Source organism: Procambarus clarkii, chromosome 5 (assembly GCF_040958095.1).
Source record: "Procambarus clarkii isolate CNS0578487 chromosome 5, FALCON_Pclarkii_2.0, whole genome shotgun sequence".
In the NCBI taxonomy this organism is placed as follows: domain Eukaryota; kingdom Metazoa; phylum Arthropoda; class Malacostraca; order Decapoda; family Cambaridae; genus Procambarus; species Procambarus clarkii.
Genome location: NC_091154.1, coordinates 46677531 through 46686439, shown reverse-complemented (window position 1 = coordinate 46686439; position 8909 = coordinate 46677531).

Sequence of the window (8909 nt, the reverse complement as noted above, 5' to 3'; positions counted from 1 at the left end):
TTTGAGGCTGAAAGCTGACCATCGTTATTGGACAGGAGTGTTGGTTTGTTATTTAAAGTCTTCTTTGATCCCAATATTTGTGAAATTGTGCTCCAAGTTTTTTTAATGTTGCTCTTTATTTGGGTAAATTTATCTTCGTAGTATTTAGTTTTGGCTCGTCTAATTATCTCGGTACCCCTACTCAAATCTCTGAATATGTTAGACATTAAGTCACTGCACATTCTCTCATGTGTATTATACATATATAAAACGCTAAACTGTAATGCCAATCCTGACCTCAAAAGCTTCATGGAAGGTTGTAACAGAACCCATGAGCACCACACCAGAAATAAATACAGTTTTGATATTCCAAGAGTACGACTTAATCAAACTAGAAATGCTCTACAAATCAAGGGACCCAGAATGTGGAATGACCTTCCCAACCATGTTAAAGACTGTACCTCTCTCAACCAGTTTAAGATAAAAACGAAGCTATACCTAATAAATTCCCTGTAACCTACCTTACCCCTCTATTGTCAACCCATGTCTGGTTTTTTTTTAAGAGCGCTGTTTGTCGACAGAATTGTATTTGTGCTGCTTTTTCAGCTATGTTTTCATTCCATGTTTTCATTTTACTCTTTATGCTCAATTAGTATTAAGCTTTAGTCATTTAAGTTTTTCATGCCCGAAACGCTTTGCGTAATAGTGGCTTTAGGCATTGTATGTACTAGCCCTATCTATAAATCCATTACTCTTTGTAAAATCTCTTGTATGTATGTACCTTACCTAAATAAACATTTTGATCTTGATTTTTTATTTTTTTAGTATGTACTTTGAGTCTGGATCATTCAGCAGGCATTCCGCATATCTTGTGTTGAGTATTTTGCTGGAGAGGCGTCTGTATTCGGGAGATCCATGTGTAATTTTTTCACGTTGATCATATAGTGCGGAGACTCTTGGAGACTCCTCTGTTGCTGGAGATGGTGATTGTGCTTTAACGTCAATCGAGGCAGTAGAGTCATCATCGGAAGACAAGTGTTGGTTTGCAGAAGCATCAGGTGTAGGTACCTGTGAAGCTGGTGTAATCTCAGGTGCGGCTGGTGTAGTTTCTGGTGAAGCTGGTGTAGTCTCAAGTACCACTGGAGAAGTAGATGGTTCGTCTGGAGTAGCAGTGTGTAAGGATATTGCAGAATCTGTAGCAGGTTGCACAGGGTGGGCGTCAGGAGACAGGATATCTGCCAATGGAGTTGAAGAGATGGTGATGTTAGAAGCTTCTGGCTGGGAAGAGCAGGCGGGAAACATGTCCTCTGGTATAACGAAGGTCGGTAGCTGGTTCACTTTGTACAATTCATTCAGAATTCTGTACCGTTGTTTAAGATCTCCGCCTGAGAGCTCCATTGCGAAGTGAATCAGAGCTGCAACAGTGCTATCGGGGGTGGCTGAAGGCGTCGTGAGTGAGGACGGCTGGCTGGCTTTGTGCAGAGGAGTCGTCCGAGGCTGTGAGTGGCTGGCGCGGGAGTTGCTGGTCCAGTAGTTTGGTTGCGCGCCACTTGTCGGGAGAGCTGGTCTCTTCTTGTATGTTGAATGATTGTTTTTTTGTTTTTGTTTTTTATATATACAAGAGTTGTTACATTCTTGTACAGCCACTAGTACGCGTAGCGTTTCGGGCAGGTCCCTGGAATACGATCCCCTGCCGCGAAGAATCGTTTTTTCATCCAAGTACACATTTTACTGTTGCGTTAAACAGAGGCTACAGTTAAGGAATTGCGCCCAGTAAATCCTCCCCGGCCAGGATACGAACCCATGACATAGCGCTCGCGGAACGCCAGGCGAGTGTCTTACCACTACACCACGGAGACTGTCAAGATTTCAATTTTGGGGTAGAGTTGCGAGGTCTGGCGTCGATCATTTTCTTGATTTCTTCCTGTCTGAAGGGGCAGTCTTGAGAGATGGCTGTGTGGTCACCGTTGCAGAGTAGACAACGTTTGGTGGTGGCATTGCAGGTCCTGTGATGGTGTTCTCCAGCACAAATGCTGCATTTCTGCAGCGGGTTTGGGCACTTCTTAAGGTAGTGGGTGTATTGATAACACCTAAAACACTGACGAAGGCGGAAATAGCGCTGTCTGGAGATCTGGTGGGGTGTGCAGGCCATTCCACAGCATCTGAGGCCGTTGTCGGCCGCGAGAGTAGCCTCTGCCGGAGTCTTGAGGGTGACCTTGAGGGTGGGCTTCCCGTTCTCACTCTTCTGAATGAGGTGGGCCGAGATGGCTGAGAGGGATCGGTTCAGAGTGTTTATGGTCTTCACGATCTCAGTGATGGGCTGTTCGGCGATGATGTTACTCACTCTGTGAATGAATATTGTCCTTACTGCCTGGAAATGGTGGGGAGGCAGGAGTGTTAAGCCCTTTTCCTCGAGTGCAGTGGTCGTTGTCGTGGTGAATAGGGCTTCTAGTGCTACTGCACTACTGAAGAGGATTTGGGGTCCATTTACGTCCATGACGACGTCGATGGGTGCTACCCCTGAGGTCGAGGTCAGTAGGTCCATGATCTCGGCCTTGTTGAATGTGGTGTCGGTTCCTCGGAACCGCACCTTCACTCTGAACAGCATGGTGCCTATTCAGACACCACGCTAAAGATAAGGATGGAAGCGCTCACGTTGCTGCTCAATATTTATCCACCAGGCAGTGCTAGGTGCAAGCTAGCTTCCTCTCCGCTGCTGTTGTGTGGGGGAGACTCGATTGATTGATAAAGATTAAGCCACCCAAGAGGTGGCACGGGCATGAATAGCCCGTAAGTGGTGGCCCTTTTGTGCCATTACCAGTATCAAGAGCTGATACTGGAGATCTGTGGAGGGGCGACTGCACCCTGCGTGACGGGAGATGTCTCCCGTCAGGGAAGACTGAACTGAATGAACTGAATAATACAGGAGAAGATGCCCATTGGGGCGAGCCTTGAAGTGGGGACAGCTGAAGAGTAGTCGGTGAGAGGAAATGGTGAAGTTGAAGAAAAAGTGCCAGGGCTAAACCCAGCTGCGTGGCAATACGTCGATGCTGCAAACAACCCAACAACTGGCTAGGCTTGGAGGCGGGTCTGGAAGGCGGCGGTGGCAGTGCTTCAGCATTCAAGGTGGAAACAATCTGTCTTCATGTGGTGTCTTCTTCTTCTTCAATTTGGTGTTTCTTCTTTCTTCTTGCTTCGAGTAATCATTTGATGTTTGTAATCGGCGTAGTCTGATGGGAAAAGGTCCTTTGACAATGTGGTTTCGTCGCATTCAACGAAGATTACTTCGTTCTTTAGTGTGTACTTTAAGTTTGGATCATTCAGCAGGCATTCCGCATACCTTGTGTTGAGTATTTTGCTGGAGAGGCGTCTGTATTCGGGAGTTCCAAGTGTAAGTTGTTCACGTTGATCGTATAGTGCGGAGACTCTTGGAGACTCCTGTGTTGCTGGAGATGGTGATTGTGCTTCAACGTCAATCAAGGCAGTAGAGTCATCATCGGAAAACAAGTGTTGGTTTTCAGAAGCATCAGGTGTAGGTACCTGTGAAGCTGGTGTAGTCTCAGGTGCGGCTGGTGTATTTTCTGGTGAAGCTGGTGAAGTTGGTGCAGTCTCAGGTACCACTGGAGAAGTAGCTTGTTCGTCTGGAGTAGTAGCAGTGTGCAAGGATGTTGCAGAGTCTGTATCAGGTTGCACAGGGTGGGCGTCAGCAGACAGGATATCTGCCAATGCAGTTGAAGAGATGGTGATGCTGATGTTAGAAGCAGAAGTGGTATTTGTTGCTAAAGTCGTAGCATTGGTGTTGGCTGAGGCTGTTGTTGTGAAGAGCTCGTCACGAACAGTAAATGTTGGTAAACCGTTGTCAGCGTACATAATGTTCAGAATTCGTACAAATTCCTTGGTGTTCGTGCCTGCAATCATTTCAGCAGTGCGGATGAGTCCCATTATGACGTTGTGGTTCCTGTTAGGGAGCAGCATCTGGTGTGGTGAGGGCTGGCTTGTTGATTCAGCAGAGTAAACTTGTGGCTGTCGCTGCTGCGTCGATGATTGGTTGGCGGGCTGGGACCCAGGGCCCCAATGGGATGCAGTCTGTGCAGAAGCTCCGCCCCCTCCCGGAAGCAGAGGAAAGTTGGCGGCTTGCACGTTGAATGTTGACGGTTCTCGTCGTGTGGTGTTGGCTTGCCTGGCGCTGGTCATCTTCTGTATTTCTTGACGTCTTTCTGGACACTCAGCAGAGACGGCAGTATGGTGACCTTGGCAGAGAAGGCATTTGAGGAAGTCGCTGGTGCATTGTTTGAAGTGGTGACTCTCGGCGCACTTGCTGCACCGTTGGTCCTCAGATGGGCAATGTTTAGTGAAGTGCTCATAACTATAGCACTTAAAACACTGTCGTAGCTGGTAGTAATGTTCTCTTGATATTTGTCGGGGTGTACAAGCGAGGCCGAAGCACCGGAAGCCGTTGGTGGTAGCAGAGGTAGCTTCCTCAGGCGAGGTGAAGGTGACCTTCATAGTGGAGAGGTGGCTGTCCTGCACAGGGATGAATTTTACGGTGACTGCAGTCAAGGAAGGGTTATCTTCGGTTATGCTGGTGGCGACGTCAGTGGTAGCTTTTTCGGAGATGAGGGAGCTCACTCTCCTTACGAAAACAGTCCTGGCTGCGAGGTAGTGTCGTGGTGGGGTGAGGAACATGTGCGCCTCCTCGAGAGCAGTGAGGTGAATGGGGTTAAAGAGGCGTTGTACGGCCTCGGCACTGCTGAACAGCAGTTGAGGGAGTCCTTCATCGTTGACTACGACGTAGACTCCTCATGCGTTTGCTTAAATATGCGCCCCCCCCCCCCCCACTGCGCGCGCAGCTCTCACGGAGCGCTGCGTAAATGTTTTTTTCCTTCCCAGAATTCCCCCGCTTATTTCAAATAAGCAGTGGCCATAATCTGGCTTGACATTTATTCTCAAAAAGATCCAGATCATCCATGACATTATCTACTTTATTTGATGTACTGGCTATTTGTTCTGATTCAATAATCCTGTGTAAATGTTCCAATCTGGCTTGAGTTTCAAATCAAATCAAATGTTTATTTAGGTAAGGTACATACATACAAGAGATTTTACAAAGAGTGATGGATTTATAGATTTATTTATTTATTTATTTATTTATGCATATACAAGAATGTACATAAGGAATGTGAGGATACAAATATGGTAATTACAGTCTTGTAAAGCCACTAGCACGCGCAGCGTTTCGGGCAGGTCCTTAATCTAAGAAAATTTTAAGGAGGTAAATACTTGCAAAATTTATAGACAAAAAAATGATAACAGATTACATGGAATGAAAAAAAAGATGAGAGAAAATTATAGGTACAGTATATTAAAGCACATAGGTAGCTATAATTGATTGCAATGACAGCTTAAAATGGTAGTTGACAACAAATTGGTAGGCACAATACAGCAGAAACAATATAAGATTGATTGCAATGACAGCTTGAATGGTAGTTGACAAAAATTGGTAGTCACAATACAGCATATGGCTAGCACATAAAAGAAGACAGCAATGAACACAATGATAAGGTTGTTTGATATTACATAAAAATTAGGAGATTGGGTAACACTAGGTACAGAGCAAATTTAAAGCTCAGTGTAGGAAACTAAATAGATGAAGTTAGGTACTTTTTGGTTTTGCTTTTAAATAAGGCAAAAGTTTTACAGTTTTTCAATTCACTAGGGAGTGAGTTCCATAGACTAGGTCCCTTAATTTGCATAGAGTGTTTACACAGATTAAGTTTGACCCTGGGGATATCGAAGAGATATTTATTTCTGGTGTGGTGATAATGGGTCCTATTACATCTGTCCAGGGAGAGTTTCAGAGCATGGTTTGCATTTAAGAACAGGGTTTTGTAAATGTAGTTGACACAAGAGAATGTGTGGAGGGAGTTAATATTTAGCAAGTTTAGGGATTTAAACAAGGGAGCTGAGTGTTGTCTGAAAGCAGAGTTAGTTATTATTCTGATAGCAGATTTTTGCTGTGTGATGATGGGCTTAAGGTGGTTTGCAGTGGTAGACCCCCATGCACAGATACCATAATTAAGATAGGGGTAGATTAGTGCATAATATAGTGAGAGGAGAGCAGAGTTAGGAACATAACATTTGGGGCTCTACTACCCAAAATCACTTACGTCCTCTAATTACTCAACACAAAGCTGCTATTAGGACAATATCCAATTCTGGCCCCAGACATCACTCGGTACCCCTACTTAAATCTCTGAATATGTTAGACATTAAGTCACTGCACATTCTCTCATGTGTATTATACATATATAAAACGCTAAACTATAATGCCAATCCTGATCTCAAAAGCTTCATAGAAGGTTGTATCAGAACCCATGAGCACCACACCAGAAATAAATACAGTTTTGATATTCCTAGAGTACGACTTAATCAAACTAGAAATGCTCTACAAATCAAGGGGCCCAGAATGTGGAATGACCTTCCCAACCATGTTAAAGACAGTACCTCTCTCAACCAGTTTAAGTTAAAAGCGAAGCTATACCTAATAAATTCCCTGTAACCTACCTTACCCTTCTATTGTCAACCAATGTCTGTTTTTTTTCTTTAAAGAGCGCTGTTTGTCGACATAATTGTATTTGTGCTGCTTTTTCATCTGTTTTCATTTCTTGTTTTCATTCTGCTCATTATGCTCAATTAGTATTAAGCTTGTCATTTAAGTTTATCATGCCCGAAACGCTTTGCGTAATAGTGGCTTTAGGCATTGTATGTACTAGCTCTACCTATAAGTCAAACAATCCTTGTAAATATTTATTGTATGTATGTACCTTACCTAAATAAAATTGTATTGTATAATATCTGATTTTGGAGAGTATACCAACTGTCTTAGAGACTTTCTTAGTTATGTGTTGAATGTGGGTACTGAAGTTGAGTCTCTTGTCTAGGAATAGGCCAAGAAACTTGCCATCATTTTTATTACTGATGTTAATGTTGTCTATCTGTAGCTGAATTGCATTTGATGATTTGCTTCCAAATAAGATGTAGTAAGTCTTTTCGATGTTTAATGTTAGTTTGTTCGTTGACATCCATAAGTGGACTTTTTTTAATTCATTATTCACAACATTATTTAGTGTATGTGGGTTGAGGTTTGAGTAAATAAGGGTAGTATCGTCAGCAAACAATATAGGTTTGAGAATATTAGAGACATTAGGCAGATCGTTTATATATATAAGAAATAGAAGAGGTCCTAAGATGCTGCCCTGTGGCACTCCAACGGTAATTGGTAGAGTGGAAGAAGTTGTATCATTGATGGTTACATATTGGTGTCTGTCACTAAGATAGGATCGGATGTAGTCAAGGGCAAGGCCTCGGATTCCATAATGCTGGAGTTTAAGTAAGAGGTAGTTGTGATTAACAGTATCAAAGGCTTTTCTTAGGTCAATGAAGAGTCCAATCGGAAACTCATTTTTGTCAAGGGCTGAGTAGATAACGTCAAGGAGACTAATGATTGCATCGTTGGTGCTCTTTTGGGACCGGAAGCCAAACTGGCAGGGGCTGAGTATGTCGAATTTTACGAGGTAGGAATAGAGCTGTTTGTAAATAATTTTTTCAAATATTTTTGATAGAATGGGTAGATTTGATATTGGTCTATAATTGTTTATGTCCGCCGGATTGCCTCCTTTATGGACTGGTGTTACTCTTACTTTTTTGAGGATATCAGGGAAGGTGTGATACTCTATAGATTTGTTGAACAGTAGAGCTATAGGTGGGGCAAGGGCATGGGAGGCTCTCTTGTACACAATGGACGGAATTTCACTGGTGTTCCCTGCCTTGGTTTTTAGAGAGTGTATGATGGACACAACATCTGTCGGGCTGATTGGTGAAAGGAGAAGAAAGTTTGGATAGCTGCCTGTGAGATATGTGTTAATATGTGTCTGAGTCTGTGGGATTTTACTGGCAAGATTAGCACCAACCGATGAAAAGAAACTATTTGCCTAAATAAAAATTATTATTATTATTATTATTATTATTAAATTCATTTGCCATTTCTAAGTCAGTTGACGGTATACCCCCATCCTTGTAGAGTTTTATTTGGTTATGTGAGTGTTGTTTAGTTCCTAGGATACTAGAGATAGTTTTCCAAGTGCTTTTCATGTTGCCTTTTGCTTCATTGAATCTATTCACATAATATGCAAGTTTTGCCTTTCTTATGATACTGGTAAGCATTGATGAGTACCTTTTAGCTACTTCCTTTGAAACTAGGCCAATCCTAACTTTCTTTTCATATTCATGTTTCTTGTTGATTGAGTTGAGAATGCCACTTGTGAGCCATGGATTGTTTAATCTTTTGTCAGTTACTTGCTTGGTAAGAAGGGGACAATGAAGGTTGTAGAGGCTTAGAGTTTTGGAGAGGAAGAGGTTAGCTAATGAATTTATATCATGGGTATTATTGAATTCAGAATCCCAGTTAATATTGTAAAGTGCCTCTGTAAGATTGTCTAAAGCTGATTCACTGTGTAGCCTAAATGAAAGTTTCTTGCTTTTTGGTGGTGTTATGTCCATGTTCGCTATGAGAAAGGTAGGATAGTGGTCAGTTGTTCTGTCGTAGATTATACCAGATACAAGGGGAGCTGTTATGTTTGTCCATATGTGGTCCAAGGTAGTGGCTGATGTTTGAGTGACTCGGGTAGGTTTGGTGATTGTGGGGATTAGCATACAGGAGTTCATGCTGTTAAGGAAATAGTCAACTTGAGAGCAATTTTGTTGACCCAGGTCAATATTAAAATCTCCTCCCAGAATGATGTGGTTTTTGTTGAGATTGTTGTTTATAATAAGATTCCTTAGGTTGTCTGAGAAAGAAGCTATGTTAGTATTAGGAAATCTATAGATGGCTCCAATAGTCAAAGAGGATTTAAGGGATTTAATTGTAAACT